Genomic DNA, 18,949 nt, shown 5'->3' with positions numbered 1-18,949 from the left:
ACGGAATAAATGTGAATGAAATGATTTAAAGGGCCCCTCACCCACTAGATTATCTTTTATGGGACAGGCCAAGTTGTGTGTTTCTGACTCTCCAGCATCTTGAAGAGCAGCCGTTCAAAGCACCTGTTGCATTGAATAGAATCCTTTGAAAGTATTCTGTCAACTGTGGTAACTGAGGAAGGAGGGCCTGTCTGGTCCTTTGAATGTGACTCTTGTTGGACAAACTAACACCTTGAGTTTTCATTCTCAGTTGTGGGTTCTGGGTCATGTGAGTGCAAAGGCTGTACCTCACACAGCAGATGTGTTGATGGAAACAGGGAGAATCCGCCTAAGAGGCCGAGTGTCAGAGGAGCGGCACAGCATCCTTCTGACACTCGAAAATTGCAAATTTGAAAGACTCCTTCTCACTTGTCAGCTGTCCAGGCCTCCCCTGCACAGATGGCTTCCAGGCCTCGCCCTCCCAGGCTGGATTTCCCATTGTCCCACAGCCAGCCGGCCGGTATCTTTGAGACCCACCATCGGCACAGCAACTCAAATGTCCTAGTTGCTTGGTTTCAGACTGTTTTCTCAGGTCTCTTTCAGTTACAAGTGACTTTAAAAAGGGAATATATTGGCTCAAGCACAGAAAAGATGTTGGGTAGAAGTTGCTTCAGGCGTGGCTGGATCCAGGGGGCTCTGTGTGACCCTGTTTATTCTTCGTATGGGGTCTCCCATAGGGCAGCTGTTAGGGGCAAGGTGGCCCCTAGAAGCGTCAGCATCACCCATCTACTTCAATTGTCCAAACATTACTCACTCCATTCTAGCCACTCACTTTTTTCTGTTCCTTAAATAAACCAGGCATACTCTTGCCCTAGGATATCTGCACTATTCCAGGTGCATGGAAATCCCTAACCCCTCCCCTCCATTGCTGTGTATCTCATTTCCTTACCTCCTACAAAGCTTTGCTCAAAGCTACCTTCTGAAGCTGCACCTGACCACCCGATTTAAAATCAGAATCCATCTCCCCAGCATTCCCAGTCCTTACTTTGCACATCCTCTGCCCCCTCCATAGCAGTTACTGCCTTCTAACTTCCTGTATATTTATTATCTCTATTGTCCTCTAGCCCACTAGAATGTCTGTTTTGTTCGCCAATGTTTCTTCACCAGGAACAATGTTTTGTTCACCAAGAACCCAGTAGAGTCATGTCATATAGTAGTTGCTCAATTTGTTGGATGAATGAATGAAGCAGAAAGAAATTAATTCAGCATCCAGACATAGGAAATACAGCAGTAAAGAAACGAAAAGCTCTGCCTCTTGGGACCTTACTTCATGGGGGGGAAGGCAGAGAATAAATGAGATTTTTAGAGAGTACTAAATACATGGAGTTTCAGGTGACAGTAAGTGCTGGGCAGGCAGACACGGCAGATGCCCACAGTCAAGACGAGACCTAGTTCCTGGCGTATGCTGAGAACCTGACAAGGACGGAGATGATTCTTGGTTCCTCTGCCGTTTAAATATTACTCTTTTTGAAAGCGAGACAGGATAAGCGCATTGCTGATGACAGTAATAAAGTGTCTCTCAGATTTGTTTACAGGCTGTTTGCTTTTATTTTCATTCCCTTCCCGATTCGGTTCAGGAGCAGGTGTGGGCAGCCCCCTGCCAGTCCACGTTCCCTTGACATTTGCCACTCACGTGGTGTAATGAAGAAATATGCAAACTGGCTGGGAGCTACTGGTGTTTGGAAGCCCCTCTTGGAGCCAGCTGAGAGGAGGAGAAGAGACCCAAACCAATAAGCAGGTATTGATTTGCATTGGCATTAATGTCTTTTTATATCAACACAAGTATTTTATCAAAACTTGCCTGGGGGGAACATCCATCTTCATATTGACAAGTGGAAGACATTACAGGGTGGGTGTTCTATCTACATAGTATGGAGCTCTGCATACAAATATAGAGGCATAATCAATATTTCATCATAAAATTATGATCTGGTTTTGATGCTCTGCAAAAAGAATCTCAAGGTGAATAACAAAGTACAATAATAATTTTGAAATGCAAAGATTTTTTTTTCCATTTTAATAAAAGTTGGGGGCTTCTGCTGGCCATCCTGTGTGGGCAGCTGGAAAAGATCCGTCTGGCTGGAGGAGGGGTATGGTGGGAGCATTTGCAGACCAGAGGCTGCCTCGGTTTTGCCGTTTGAGAATCAATTGTGGACACACTCTAGGCCTATTTGTTCACTACCTGTGGCCCCCGTTGCTGGCCCACGTCCGGACCCTCTTTGGTCTCTTCATCACTTCTGTGCCAGCTTCACTGTACTTTTGGCTCCAGGGGGTGGCAGGTGCCACTCTTGTGCTCCGGGAACCACTTTAACTGCGAACGCCGAGAGCTGGAAGGGACTGGCAGTTTCTATCCCCCGGGGTGGCCCTCAGGCAGAGATTGACGAGTGGGATTAAGAGAGCCCAGCTCCCGGGCTTCCCTGGTGGCGCAGTGGTTGAGAGTCCGCCTGCCGATGCAGGGCACACAGGTTTGTGCCCCGGTCCGGGAAGAGCCCACATGCCGCGGAGCGGCTGGACCCGTAAGCCATGGCCGCTGAGCCTGTGCGTCCGGAGCCTGTGCTCCACAACGGGAGAGGCCACAACAGTGAGAGGCCCGCGTACCGCAAAAAAAAAAAAAAAAAAAAAAAAAAAAGCCCAGCTCTCTAGGTCTAGTTCCCTGGGGGATCAGGTGGAAGCTGCCCTGGGGGCTTTGTTTGAACCTGTTCCTGTTCTCCCCCTGCCCCCACCTCCTGGCCTACTTCTGCTTCCCCCTCATGAGACCCCTACGAGCATTTCATAATATTACACCTGCACATGAAGCCTTGTCTACCAGTCTGCTTCTGGGAAATCTGACCTAACACATACCACCCATTCCAAAACGATTTATTGAGTCGCTACTGTGTTCCAGGCACTGTGGCAGGAGTTAGGGATAGAACTACGAGGGAAGCAGATACAGCCCGCATCTCTGTATCAATTTTGGTGCTTTAGGTGGGCTATAAAAAAAGGAAATCTCACACGGATGGGAAATCAGAGGGCTCCAGCACCCTCACGACACAGCAGCACCACGCACCTGGTTCTTCCACCTCTCTGCTCAGCCGGGCGCAGGGCTGGCTTCACCCTCAGGCTGGGAGCACAAGGCTGCAGCGCTTCTAGCCGCCACAGCCAGACATAAGAGCATCCAGAGGAAGGCGAACGACCACCTCTTCTTGTGGCTTTCTCCTTAAAGCAAGGACGCTTTCCTAGGTCCCTGTCTCCCCTAGCAGAACTACCTTTGTCTCGTTGGCCTGAAATGGGTCACATGTTCCCTGTCGGAGCCTGTCCCTGGCAACGGGGTAGAATTACCCTTGGGCCAGTCAGGTTCACCCTGGGGCCTGGGGGTTAGGATGGTTTCTCCCGGCTTGGGGACGTTTGAGGCCGTGGACAGCTGAATGCAACAGCGGGGGTTCTGTTAGGAGGGAGAGAGGGTTGATGCTGGGTGGGGACCACTGCTCCTCTGTCACTCTGCCCTCTGGGTTCCTTCCTGGCACCTCCCTCTGGCCACCATTCAACACTCACTGTCTGTTTATGCGATTTGGTCTGTCTTCCTTCTACATAGTGACTCTCTGAAGGCAGCAACCCGTTTTGCTCACTGCTCACCTATGAATAGCATAATGTCACACATATAACTTGCTCAATAAATATTTGGTGAATAAGTGAACGTAATAGTGACCAAATGAGTGTATAAACGATCATCTATGGTTTGAAAGGCAGATGTGAAGTGAAGGCGAGGGGGTTTCCCACCCCCCTCCAGTGGGGCATGCCCGGTGATGATGGCAGAGCAAGGGGGACACCGCTCCCGGATGAAGGAGACAGGATAAAGCAGGAAGGGAGGGAGCGAGGGCTGAGGCTTTGGGTGAGAAAGGCCTGGGCTCACCTGGGCTCTGACACCGACTTTAGGTGTTACCCCTCCTCTCTGGGCCTCACTACTTTCTCTAGAGGAGTTGGGAGGATTCGATCACTGACCAATTTGCTGAGCACTTCTTATGTGAAGACGCTGGGATGCATGCAGGAAAAGCACAGGGTGTGATTCAGGCGTTTGGGGGATCCAGCTGTGGGGCTCAGGGCTGGATCCTTAAGCTGAGGTTTGAAGGATGCATAATCGGGCAGCTGGGGGTGGAAATGGGGATGCACCGCAGGCAGAGAGAAAAAAGCAGGTAGAGAGATGCTGGGGTGGGACCTGGGCTTGTCTGAGGAAAACAAGCCTGACCGGGCATGAATTTGGGGTGGGCAGGGGCGCATGGTAGGAGATGAGGCAGCGAGGTCAGTGGGAGCTGCAGCCAGGAGGTGGCACAGCACAGACTTTGTACTTTATTCCCAGGGTGACAGACATTACTGATGAGGTTCAGAGTGAAGCGAGGGGATGAAGATGGGCAGAATGGGGGAGGGGCTGCTGCAGTCTCCTAGCAGGAGTCGAGGTGGCTTGGATTGGCACAGTGACAGTGGTGAAGGAGAGAAAGGGCCTGACTGGGGAGGTCCTCAGGAGGAGATCTGGTAGCTAGGACTCCAAGATTCTGCCCTGGTTGGGCGTCAAGGACACCTGTCCTCTCCTGCTTCTTGAGCAGTATAAACCAGGTTCTTGCCACCCAGGAGGGAAGCTTTCTTTCACTCTGTGCCCAGGGAAGGAAGGGGTGAATCAAGCATAAGGCAGCTAAGAAATACTATGTAATCAATCACGCTAGCTTAAATTAAATGCAGTGTCCAAACGTGTTGCCTAGCATTTTTTCCACACCAAGCAGAGGCCAAGGTGGATAACCAGTACATCTAGAGTATCGCTATTTGAAGGTGGAGAAAGGCATCCTCATTATTTCTGGTGAATGAGAATGTTGGAGGGGGAAAAAAATAAGGGAAATGTTTTGGGGCATAAGTTCTAGAAAAACTAACACCTTGTCCAAAATGAGTGGTGATGTCATGGAAAGTGCATAGAATTTGGAGTCAGAATCCCAGTCATGCTGTGTGACCCTGGGTGGGTCATTAGCCTCTCTGATTCTTATTTTCCTCACCTATAAGATGGGGATGATAACGGTTGCTTAAGAAGGTGACTGTGGGTATGAAATAAAATAATGTTGGTGAGTGTGCTTTGTCAGCTACAAAGCACTGTCTAATGTCAGGATTATCAAGAAAGTTTTTTTAAGCAAAAAAAAAAAATCAGTTGGGTGATACTATTGAATTAAGGTTAATTTGGGGGTGTTATGTCTTTATCCTTAGGAAATGCATGCCAAAGTATTTAGGAGAGAAATGTCAAGTTGTCTAGAACATTCAAATCGTTCAGTAAAACCCAACATTGTACAGCTCACTGCATTATCTGTCTATACATATATCTCCATCTATTTATATCTGTATCTATATATTAAGAGACATAAAGAAAAAGTGACATAACACTAACCACTGGGGAATCTAGCTGAAGGGTATGAGTGTTTATTAAGTTATTCTAAACTTTTCAGTAGATTTGAAAACTTTCAAAGTAAGAAACAGGGAGAAAGTCACAACTGGACTGTGGATCTAAGTATGAAAGGCAGAACAATACCTCAGGAGGTCACTCAAGGCAGTATCTCCCTGACCGTGGTCTTCAGTAGGGAAGTGCAGCCACTGCCACACTGTGGCCTGGCAGGGCTGGAGCAGAGGGAAGAAATGCCCCAGCTTCTCTCCCTGATCCCTCCCATCTCTTCCTGGTACCCCCCCGCCCCCCGCCGTGGGCTGAACCCACTCAGATACCAAGGGCGGAGCCTGGTGATGAAATCCATGGATATCAGCCTCCAAGGGCACAGAGCTGGCAGCAGGGTGGAGAAGGGCAGAGGATGGGTCCAAGGGACAACTGGAGAATGACCAGCACCCTCCTTCTGCAGCGACCGGCAGGCAGATACTCCTTTCTCTCAGTCCTCCTAAGGCTAAGTGATAGGAAAATGACACCGTCCTGACCAACAGCTCAGCTGTAAACTGGAGTCTCTGCCTGGATCTGGGAAAGATTTCCCTTTTTTTTTTTTCTTTTTTGATTGGAGAATGATGCATGAGGAAAGCCAGTCTCTCCCTCCCTGATTTTGGATTTTATGGTGTGAGGACATAATGCCAGGGACTGCTGCAGCCCTGCTGCCACCACGACGGAGGGAAGGCCAAGAGGATGGTAGAGCAGCCCTTTATAATTCTGCACCTTGAAAAAAAAAAGTTCTGCACCCAATTCCAATAGGTGTGGGAGGTTTTCCCACACAACCAAACAATTCTCTGACACCAGGTATCCTACAAGTCAACTCAATTCTGACACTATCTACCTGGATGCTGCAGCAGACCCCACAGGTTAAGGGCTCCATCCTACAAGACGGCCCTCACACCCCCATTTCAGATGGCAGTCGCAAGCCCCGCTTGTTTCTGACTGGCTGTAGATCAGAGGTTCCAACGACCCCCTACTTGGGTTCCATTAAGTTGCTGGAGTGGCTCACAGAACTCAGAGAAACAGTTTACTTACTAGATTACAGGTTTGTTATAAAAGGATGTAACTCAGATGGAAGAGGTGCGCGGGACCAGGTGTGGGGAAAGGGCACGGGGCTTCCATGCCCTCTCTGGGTGCACCACTCTCCCCACACCTCCATGCGCTCACTCTTCAAACCCCGTCCTTTCAGGTTTTTATGGAGGCTTCATCACATAGGCACGGTTGATGAAATCACTGGCCTTTGGCGATTGCACTCAGTCTCCAGCCCCTCTCCCCTCCTAGGAGGTTAGGGATGGGGGCGGGGGTTGGGACTGTGGTTCTCTTGGCAACCAGCCTCCATCCTTAGGATGGAGGTCTAAAAGTCACCTCATTAACATAACAAAACACCTTTATTGCTCTTATCTCTTGGGAGATTCCAAGAGTTTTAGGAGCTTTGTGCCAGATATAGGACCAAATACATATTTCTTCTTATAAATCACAATATCACACCCTTACTAAGAGCCCTGACGTTGCTGAACAAGCGAGTCAAACCTGGACCACCTGCTGCCAGGCTTCTCGTGTGTGAGCGTTCCCATTACAAAGGCCCTTGGTTGGGTATCTTGTCTCTTTCTCCCACTAGCATCCTAACTGAAGAACAGGTTACAGTGGCCTCCTTAGTCACATTCTCTCCCTGACCTTCTAGAATTTCCACTCGGTGGTAACAAGAAACAAAAAACAAGGAAAACGAGGGAATGGGCAATAAGAAAGAGAAAGGTATTAAGAGGAAATCTACTGTATCAGGGGAGGAAAATGTAGAAATACGCTCTATTGTTTGTCAATACTGTAGACATACAGGGTGCTAAGCTAGTGGATTTAGGAGACCACGCTCTGGCCTGCGTGGCAAATACTCAGTGCCCAGCCCAGACCTCCCAGATCCCCTCATCCGCTGTGCACCCATCTCCCAGCTTCTGTAGGCTCTTCTCCTACCAGCTCCCACCTGTGACCTTCAGGGGATGCTCCTTGGGCCCTAGAGCTGCACCCCTTCCGCAGAGAGCCCAAAGCCTTCCGGGTGGCCTTTAGCCAATGCCCACCTCCCGTGAAAGCACACAAACCTCGCACCCTCTGTCCCAAGGCTGGACAAACCCTGAGATGTAATTTGTGCCTAAGCCCCTCTTGTGACCAGGCTGCATCTGGGATTTCACTTCAATTACACCTTGTTTGGCTTCTTCCCCTTCCTCATGCTGCTCCCCGACTCTGCTTAGTCCTGGGAGCACTGTAGGAGATGGAGGTGTGTGGCAGAGGTGTGAGGGGCACGCAAGGCTCTCTGGTGTCTTTGTACTTGGGAGCCCTGGCCAGCCTGTGGTCTCTCAGCTGCCCCTGATCTTGGCACACACCTCCCTAACTGCCCCTCCTGCCCTCCTTTAAGGCAGAACTGCCCAGGCCCGCGATTGCCCAGCCTCTGATTCTCTCTCAAGTATTTACTTCATTTGCAAGTGGTTTTTCTCACCATAATCTCATTAACGCCAGGAGGGACCTGAAAGCCAGGCATTTATCTGACAGTTATGTCTGTCCCGCTCCCTGTGGTTTCTGCAGGGCAAGAAGCAGTCAGGAAGTCACAGAAAGAAGGGGACATTTTCTCCAATACAGACTTATTGTTTCCTGCCAAAGCCTCTCCCTTCACAAGGAATCCTTGCCCTTTGCTGACCCCAGAACATGCCAAGACCAGGAGCTTGGCGGCGTGTGCCACCACCGTTGCCTCCCCGGTTACCCATTTCGGTCACTAATCTGGGACTACATCAGTGGTTCCCAATCCTGGTTGCACGTTAGTTAGATTCCCCTGGGAGCTTTTCCCAATGCATTTACTCCTGGATGTCCTCCCCGCAGCATCGCGTGGCAAGGACCTCGGGCGTCAGTATTTTTCTAGCCCCCCAGGTAAGCGCAGTGCGCAGCCAGGACAGAGAACTGCTGCGATGCAGGAAGGAGCGTGTCCTTGGGGAGCCACCCCTAGGGGGCGGCCTTCTCTTCGCCTGGGCTTGTTGGTCACCTTCGTTCTGGATGTGAGACTGTTGGATGCTCGTGGCTTCTTTCCTGCCGTTCTCTTAGGTCATCCTTCTACTTTGTAAAATCTCTCTTTCTGTGAATGTTCAAGTACAGGGCTTATCTGAAACTGTGAGCATTTCTAAAGATCACCAACTGTTGGTAACTGTAAGATCCGAGGAGGCAGAGTCCGAGGACGGGTATGTGGAGACGGGTGTTCTTCCCAGTGTCAGGCGTCAACTGCTTTGTGTCTTTTTGGTGAGCAGAGGAGCAGAGAGCGTGTTACAGGAAGGAGGGCCTAACAGGGAGGGTTAGACACTCTGCCTACAGACTTTCTTAGAACATGCTGCCTTATCAGATCAGAAAGACTGCTTTTTAAAAAACTCACAGTTTACCACTTAGACATCAGACAGGAATATTTTACCAAGGCATCAGACGTGCCACTCTGAACAACAATTTAGCCCTTTAAGAATCATTTTCACTTTCCTGTTCTTTTCACCTATATTCAAGGGGGAAAAAAGCAAAGCTTGATCTTCAGCTGAATGACATAAACCTCCATTAATTACCTAGAAAGATTTGCTTTTTTTCCCTCCAGTCTAAACACTTTAATGCCCTCTATCAAAGGCACAGGTAGTCTGAGGGAGAGAGTTTCAGATCCCCTTCACCACCACACTTCAGGAAATTCTGACATTTAAGAATAATTTTAGAGGACATGTTAATTCCTTCCCTTTGATGGTTACCCTGTAGATTCTCCTATTTTCCTTTCTCTCATGTCTGCCAGTTAAGAAAGACACTATTCTTTCTTTGGTTAACGATGTTATATCCAATTCCTGGCTTATATAGAAAAATAAAATCATTTATTTGGCCCTATGTAGGAAAAAAATAATCATTTAACAGATGGTGTCTGCCAATTTTCATCCGTTTTTGTGGGAGGGAGTGAATACATGCAACGTTTATCTATTGTACAACACCAGGTCATCTAGCCACCTGATCCCCACAAACGTTTCTTTCTGAGCTGGAGTTATGCACCAAAGAGAAATACTGCCATTTTCCAGTGCAGACCTACCAGCTGTTACTATGGCCCTCGTCCCATTGCCTGTTCTATGAGACCAGTGGGTTTCAACTCTGCCTGCTTGGGGCTTAAAAATATATGGATGTGTAAGCCCCTGGCCATAGAATCAGAGATTCTGATTCAGTTGGTCTGGGAGGGGGCCCAGGCCTCAGCATATATAGTGGACCCCCAGGTGATTGTAGCATGCAGGTGGGTTTAGAGCCACCAGTGTTGACTGTCAGCTCTTTCTGGTAGCAACACTGCCTTCTTCACCTGGTACCCCAGCACCTGCTGTGGAGTCTGGTACATGATAAACATTCACGAGTCTGCTATGAATTATATCCCGAATGGAAGTTGGAATCCTGATACTGACATCACATGACAATATCACCCTCTTCTGATGTATTTCCCAGATGCTATACACTAAGCAAGAAGTCTTAGGATCATCAATTCTAAAGAAGCAGGATCGCTGTCATACTAATGTACCATGGTTCACTCTGGGCCCACCTTCCATTACTCGCAAACACTCAAAGACAATGACATAGCATTTGGCCTGTAAAAATGAGTCAATATATTGAAAAGAAATATTAAGTTATTTAAAAAGGCACAGCAATAGATCCTAGATATATGAGGCAAAATAGCACAAGTAGCAGCAGTACCTAATTACTCTCATTTGCCCAAAACTGTACAGAACGCTGCTCAGAATAAACACCCATTTCTTCCACGTGCCTTTCAGGCAAAATTTTTGAGGTGGCTACCTGAATTCCACAGCAGAAGCTGAGTTGTCAATTTGGGGCCTTATTTTGGCTGGTTAGCTGACTGATTGATTGAGTCCCATGTTCCTTCATTTGTCTCAGGCCTTTGAGCCTCTTCTTGGTGCCGGGCACTGCTCTAAGCACTGGGAAACAGGGATGAACTCAGACGATGTACGCCTGATCTCATGGAGCTTATATTCAATTGCGGGAACTGGACAGGATAGAAGCAAGTAACAGCGTGCAGTTCCGAAAACAAGTGCCCTGATGAAAACAAAGCAGGAGGATCCAATAGTGAGGAGCCAGGGATCGACTTCTGCCTGGTGGCCAGGGAGGGCTTCTGAGAGAGGTGACTGGCGAGGTGAGGTCTGAGATTCAGAGGGCAGACTGTACTGGGCAGGGAGACAGCAAATGCATAAGCAGGAAGGAGCTGGCAGCTTGAGCAGTAGAAAGGCCAGGGGCTAGAGCTTAGCAAGTGAGGGAAGGGTGGTACAAAATGTGAGGCCTGATCACGTAGGGCTTTGCGCACCATGGTAAGGAGTTTGGGTGGATGCAATTAAAATGGTCAATGATATCAGTTTTCACTGTAACAGGATCGCCACCACAGAAGGGGGCTACAGTGGGAAGGGTTGATCGTGTGAGTTTTGTAGCTCTGGGAAAGCCCTTCCACTGGGTCAAGCCAAGAGAAATAATTACAAGAATTTTCTTTTCTTCTTGAGTGTTAGGATGGGAGTTGGGGTGTTGGGCCAATTCATCTGTTCAAATATCACTTCCCCAAAGAGACCTGTCCTCACTACCACCCATCACTTTCAACGCCCTTCTCTTATTCCGGTGGTCTTTACAGGTCTGACCACTACTGATATTATATATCTACTTGCTCATTTCACTCTTCTCCCTCCCTACCAGAATATAAGCCCCTGAGGTCACGGACTTCATTTATTTTGTTTTCTGCTGTATTCCCAGCACTCGGCACAATCCCCGGCACAACAAACACTTGGAGAACGAACATCTTGTAATATCTTGTAATATATCTTGTAATATCTTGTATCATATCGTGTAATATCTTGTAATAAATGCCATTGGATTTTGCTGCCTTTATTTGGGCACAAGGGATTTGGGAGAGTCCTGGCGTTCTCGGGCTTCTATTTCCTAAGCACATTCGTGTCCCTTCTAATGTTTCTGCTTTAATCACTTTAAATGTACTGACAAGCACAATTGACCAATTAATAGCACTTATGCTCTTGCTACATCATTTGTAATCCACGATGTTCTTTCTATTTGTAACAGCCTTTCAAGTTTTCATGACTCAAAATGGAGGACATACATAATGAATACAGATAGCAACTTGATTAAATGTAATGTATACTCTACTGCTTGCTGGGCGTATGCCTGTTATTAATGACAGGAATCCAGCAAATTCTCATCAAAACACCGATGACACACAACCTTTAATGCAAGATGTTGGAGCACTAGGGGTCCTAAATTTTCCTAATTACTGAGCAACCACAGACATTAATTTCCCAGATGGCAACCTCTGTAAATAAGAACATCAGCGTGGCGGCTTTGTCCAAGTTCTTTCTGCCTCTGAGCACAAAACCCATCACGCAACCCATTTTTACTCCACCAGACTATTTGTGTTGTGTTTCAGAAAAACAGATACACTTGAGAGATTGCCTTATGAGCAAAGTATAAAGGACACCACTTGTGCAAAATCAAATTTATTGTCTACTGAGGGATTGCGTGTTTTCTGGAATGCTAATATACTGTGATATGGATTTCACATAGCTTCAGCTGGTGGGCTGAGCATTAAAGCATCACAAAGGTGATAAAGCAAAACAAGAAAGTAGATAGGGATCAGAGTCTGAAATGGAAACTATGGTAAAGGAGATGATTTTAAGAGATCCACCTGGCTAAATGTGCAGTCTTGGTCTCAGACTGCCAAAGAATGAGCTGGTTTGACATGAGAGGCCACGTGGACCAATCTTTTCTTTCCCATTAGATAGAAAACCTTGTGGGAAGCACGTGTGTTCTTTGATACACTGGTGGGTAAGGTGACTGGTTTAGCTAGATTGGTACTGGGAAAACAGTAAAGCACTCGTCTGATAGCTCTGTAGAGAGAGTGGATGAAATGGATAGGAGCGTTTGTGGAGGCCCACTTATGCTTAGCAGCCAGCATTCACAGCACGCTAGATGCTAGAAGCCTGACCGCGGCTACTAACATCTCCCTCCTCCAGTACGAATTGGCTGTGCTGCAGAAGGAAAGCTGAGCGAGTGAATGGCTGGCTACGGCCCTTGCCCACCTCCCCGGCAGTCTAAGCCTTGACAGGTCTGCACCCCTGATGCGCTGAGCTCTGAGTGGGTAGAATTCCAAACCCAGGGGAAGCAGTGGTCTGCCAAAGTGTGCCCAGCCAACTTAGGGCCCAACTTTAAGCCTAAACCAGGCTTAGCAGATTCCCTTCTGCATTTTAAGTGTATGAACCATCTTAGGTTGGAAACCCCAGAAAAGATCCGGAGCCAAGGATGTGAGAACCAAGTGGTTTATTGGGAAGTAGAGGGAGCCTGGGAAGGTGAAGGGAGAGGGGAGACAAGGAAGGGAAGGTGGCTGGACAAGGGGGGCATTACTAAGTCAGCTACCATGGTGGGTGACTGTAGTTGAACCTCAGAGGGAAACTGGAAAACTGTGCAAAACACATGCCTTGGAATTAGCTTGGTCAAGGGGGCGAGGCAGCTGGGATATTTATCCCCATATACTCCACAGCCATTGGTTAAGGATGCCTCCAGGGAGATATTAATTCCCAGGTACTTTCAGCTTCCTACGCTATGGACAAAGTGGGTTCCAGTAGCTGAAGGGCAGCCTGCCTGACAAAGATGCAGCAAATTTGGGTGGGGCACTTGCAGAGCCATCTTGAAAAGCCACCCCAAGGGCTAAGGATTCCCTCTGGTAGATACAAAATTCACACCTACCCCAAACTTCTGAAGCTTCACTCTCACTCATGATGAAAATGTCTGATAGACTTGCGCCAGGCACTGAGTACACTGTTGAATGTGATTTGAAAGGGGGATGAAACTAACAGACTCTCCTTGCTGAATTTTCCACTCTATGGAGATGGCAAGACAGATTTCTTGCTAAAATTTAGGAAATACACATGCCCTCCTCCCCCACTGTCATATGTCTATGTGAGAGAATAAAGAATTCACAACTAGTTCTAAAAAAAGGCCAAACTCAGAAGAGAAATACATTCACAGACCACAGAGTAAGAGACAGTGCTAAGGGAGAGGAGGACAGAGGGGAATGAAGAGTTCATTTGTTATAATTTGAAAAAAAAAACCAAAATAATTTTTGGTACCTTTATACATTTCCCCCAGATAAAGTCTGAGGATCTGGTTGTCAGGACCTCATTTTGTACTGGAATTTATCTTTTAAAGCCAAAGAATTCCTCAGCATCTCCACTTCTTTTGATATCTTAGTTGTGAAAATCCTTTCTTAATACATAATAATAAAAATCACAATAATTAGCATTTATTTAGCACTTATTACCTGTGAATTGTTTTTTATGTATTAACTCATTAAATACTCACAACAAACATATGGTCAGCTTTTATTTCGCCCTATTTTACACAGAAAGAAACTGAGGCTCAGAGAGGTTAAGTGACTAGCCCAAGATCACTCAGCAAGTGGAGGTAGGATTTGAAACCAGGTTTTCTAACTCCAGAACCCACATCTCTGCATTATCTTTCTTCCATGTGCCCTATTTACTTACCTTAATAACCAAACATTTTGACAAACATAAATCCTGTCCTAGTTGCTTATAGCCCAAGGATGTGATGGTTTTGACATTTTACTCCATGGTAAGTACAATATCTTCACATGAAATATCCTAGAACAAAGCCCATTCAAAGAGGAGAGAAGTTTTAGCTTCCCAAGGGCCACTTTTGGTTTCTCCAGCAGCATACCCAGGTCACTGTACTAGCAAAACCTTTTTAGTTTTATCTCACACAAAAAACACTGCTCTCTAAATCTACAGAGACTGTGTGAGATGCAGGAAATCAACTTTATTCGCCTCTCTTGGCTCCCAAGTGAGACCATTCAACTACTCGTCTCCATACTGAGTAAAAATATGAAACATGCAAATGGCACTGCTTTCTTATTAGCTTTTATTGGCACTTACTAAATAAAAGAAGGATATTGTGTGATTATAGATGGAACAATTGCTTAGACTCACATTTATCATAGTGTGATCCTGACTCTAAAAAAGAATTGACTTTTTTTCTGGTGCGGCTGATAAACACAGAGGCAGAGAGGCCTCTCATTCTTCCAAACATCCTTCAGGAGGAGATGAGAGGGAAAAAGCTCATGCCTGACAGTGTTAAAAGCTTATGGTTTGCTTTTCCACGGTATTTCTTACAGTGTAAGTGTGTAGACGGCATAAGCACATATGCACATAAATGCTATTTGCTAAATTTAAAAGAAAGATGGTTTTCCCACTTCTAACACTTACGAATTTATAAAAGATAATGCTTTAAGAGCCAGCAAAATCAACTACTACACACACATAAAAGACCCTCTTATTTCTCGAAATATTTAGAGAATTAGTCCAGACAAGGACCACAGCAGGATCTACCATAGATGGGATGAAATGGTAAAAGCACACCTAAGGAACAGTTAACGCATGCAAGAATGGATGTGGATGTGGGGTGTGTGTGTGTGTGTGTGTGTATCTATACACACACACACAAGGGAATAAATACTTTTAAGCAGAATCATTCAAGAATTTCAGCATTCTGTTGTGACTTATTCTTCCCATGTGTTCTTTTTTAGTGATAACAGGAGATTTGGAAGTGTGGGACCCAATCAGGCAGGAGGATTTGTTTAGGGATTGTGACCGCTCACAATGTGACTATTTAATCTACACGTTTTCTGACCCTCATAATAAGTAACTGCTCTTTTTTATTTTTTAATATTTTCAACACTTTTATTGAGATATAATTCATATATCATACACTGCAACCATTTAAAGTATATAATTCAGTGGTTTTTAGTATATCCATGGAGTTGGGCAATCATCACCATAATTAATTTCAGGACATTTTCATCACTCCAAAAAGAAATCCTATACACATTAGCGGTTATCTCCCCATTCCTCCCTACTCCCCTTGCCCTAGGCAACCACTAATTTGCTTTTATCTCTGTGGATTTGCCTATTCTGGACATTTCATATAATTAGAATCATATAAAAGATGGCCTTTATGAACTTTCATCAAAAAAAAAACACAACACATTATGCTCAGTAAGTAACTGCTCTTGCATGGGGCTGCTGTGTGATGAAGGGCAGCCTGCTCTCTAGCCAGACACCCCCAGCGCCTTTGCTCTTAACGCATGACAACAGCGACCGCCCCTGTGTGGGCAGGCAGGCAGAGGTATGCACAGTGTGGCTTGAGATGCCCTTGTCAGGTCTCCTGATGTTGAACAGGACTGGGCAGCATTGACAACAACTCTAATTAGGCGATTTGGATTTTAGACTCATCTTTGTTTCTGTAAACTCCTGTGAGTCTCCCTCTCTTGCCTCAAATAGCCAGCCAGGAACAAATATAAGAATATGACATTGTGCACAGAAGTCCCCAGAGATGGCATTATATGGACTGAGACCATGGAATAAAAAATATAAGTGAATATAAATTTCAAAAAGCCATTAGTTGAGGTCATATATTTACAAAATAAAGTCAAGCATTTACTGTTGCTTTAGCTTTCTCGACAGCTTCTTGGTAATCTGGGCATAAGATGCTAGGACAATAATGACGTGGGCAGATGATAATAAAACAATATTGAGTGTTATTAAATTAAATAAGTACTAAAATAATAAATCTTATATCATTATATAAATAATATAAATATAATATGAATGTAAATTACAAATTAAATAATGCAACAGCTAAGTAACTTAAAAATGGAAAAGGAACAATAAATCAAAAGTATCTCTGTAGGGGCTTCCCTGGTGGCGCAGTGGTTGAGAGTCCGCCTGCCGATGCAGGGGACACGGGTTCGTGCCCCGGTCCGGGAAGATCCCACATGCCGCGGAGCGGCTGGGCCCGTGAGCCGTGGCCGCTGAGCCTGCGCGTCCGGAGCCTGTGCTCCGCAACGGTAGAGGCCACAACAGTGAGAGGCCCGCGTACCGCAAAAAAACAAAATAAAACAAGTATCTCTGTAACAACTAGAGATAATTCTGCAAGCCTTAGATAGCTGTGAAATTGGAACACTATAGAAAATAAAGATGTTAAATTAGGAAGGAACTCAACGAGGTTGGAAAACATATTTATTGTGTTAAAGTGGCCCAGTAGCTATATAACAAAGGTGAGAGTACATACTGAATATTATGATGGAAAATTCCTAGTATCAACTTGTTGATGAAAGGCGGGCAGTTCAGAGGCAGAATTTAAAGTAGAATTGAGGAAAACTGAAGGTTGCTACTAAAGGAAAGATGAAGGTGTCAAGGAAAAGTCCTGCTAAACATGACCCAATGAAACAGGCAGGGGGACAGGAATCATTGCTGCATAAAAGATCTAGAAAAGGAAATCAGGAAAGGTTCTTTTTCCCTCAATATTCAACTGATTTCCGAAAATGCAGCCTGTTGAAGCAGGAAATATTTCGATAAAACAGAGAGTAGAGTTTTTATTTCTTGGGAAAGGCAGATTAGATAAAATGCTGAGAGATGGAGTAAACCTTTATTTTATTCTATTTCACTTCATTTTGTCTTATTTTAAATTTATGAATGCTTATATAGTACTTACCATATATCAGGCACCATTTAAAGTACTCCATAAGCAATAACTAATTTAATCTTCAAAGCCACCTGAGAAAATATTCTTGTTATCCCATTTTACAGATGAGAAAACTGAGGCTTGGAGGAGTTGAGCGCCCAAGGTCACACCGTTAGTAAGAGGTGAGGCTGTACACAGGCAATCAGGCTCCACAGTATATGAGACCACTATGCTTTGATGCTTTTATAAGCCAAGGAATTGGTAAGTGACATATTTTGATTAACTCACTCAAATTTCTTGGCTTCTGAATCTTTGAAAGATTTCATGAATATATGATACAGCTCCACATGCTAGATAAAGAAAAAATTGAGGAAATTTGGCCTTATAATATGTCCATTTGTCTTTTTAATTATACGTTGAACCTGAAGGATTCTTTAAAGGATTAAATTGATATTACAAAAAAACAAAACAAGAGACTAGATGAATTGGAAAGATATATTTTTCTGTTATTCCACAATAATTTTCACAGTGAGATCAGATTAGAAAACGACCAGGTAAATGGCCATGAATAAAATTCTCCCAAGTGTGCAGACACATTCTACCAGAACACTGTGTGATAGCATTTTTAAGAAGTGTTTCCTACCATAAAGGTGCTAATGTTAACAGCTCCAGAAAAGCTGCAGCCTAACAGAATAATGTCTTGAAGGGTAAACTGCATTTCCCTATAAAGGTCTTAACTATAAGCACCCTTACCTTCAGCTTTGACTCCTTATATTTGCAACCTTACCAGTCAGAATGTCATCCTCTCATTCATTCATTCATCAAACATTTATAGGGCTCCAATTGAGACAATCCCAAAACGAGTGAGACACAGTCTCTACTCCTTAAGAAATTCATTTAGAGATTATGAATTTAAATAAATAATTACAAGGCCATGAGCTCCTATTAACAGAGATTCCAATACCACAAGAAGCAGCATCTTTTAAACAATGTGCTTCTGGGTCAATATGGTGGTATGAGGACAGGCATTATTTCCTTCCATGACTAAAACCCCACGAATGAGAGTAAATGCCAAATTCCTACTTCTGGCCAAAATGGAGTAACAGGGACTTGATTTACCCTCACATCTAAAACAACCAAAAAATGGACAAAATATATAAAACAACAGGATGCGAGACACTGGACATCGGTCAACAAAAACAGTGGTCTTTGGGAATTCCCTGGTGGTCCAGTGGTGTAGGACTCTGTGCTTCCACCGCAGGAGGCATGGGTTCAATCCCTGGTCAGGGAACTAAGATCCCGCATGCCACGTGGTGTGGCCAGAAAAAAAGCAAAAAACCAAAAAACAAACAAACAAAAAAACTAGTGGTCCTTGAGATAAGGGAAGCAAATGAGGTGAGCCCAAAGCCAAATGATACATGAGGGAGGCTCCAGGCCATGGCACAAAGAGGACAACCCAGGTGGAGCCTGGTGGACTCCTGGAGTTGAGTGGCTTAAGCTGAGTGCTGGAGGACATGTAGACAGCTAGAGTTTACAGAGAAGAGTCCTGGAGAGGAGTGAGCTGTACAGCAAGAGAACTCCAGAGACTGGAAGATGGTCCTCCTTGAGCATTCAGCTGAGGACTGAAAAGTGCATGCTGGGGAGGAAACTACCCAAGGGCAGGTAAAAAAGCATTAAAAAAGGACGAGAGAACAGCGCTGCTTGATCACACAGACTTGGGAAAAGTCCCTATTCCAAAGCAGATTGGAAACCTCAAGATTTACCGGGCTGTGTGTACATACACAGAACAGTGTGCCTCAATTGTGGGGAATAATTACCCCCAAACCAAACATTTCTTTGGTCCTACCAAACACATCTTTAAAGCAAACTATAACATCTAAGATAAGAACCACATTGGAT

The sequence above is a fragment of the Phocoena phocoena genome, chromosome 20 (assembly GCF_963924675.1).
Source record: "Phocoena phocoena chromosome 20, mPhoPho1.1, whole genome shotgun sequence".
Lineage (NCBI taxonomy): Eukaryota > Metazoa > Chordata > Mammalia > Artiodactyla > Phocoenidae > Phocoena > Phocoena phocoena.
This window is presented reverse-complemented; position numbering follows the sequence as displayed.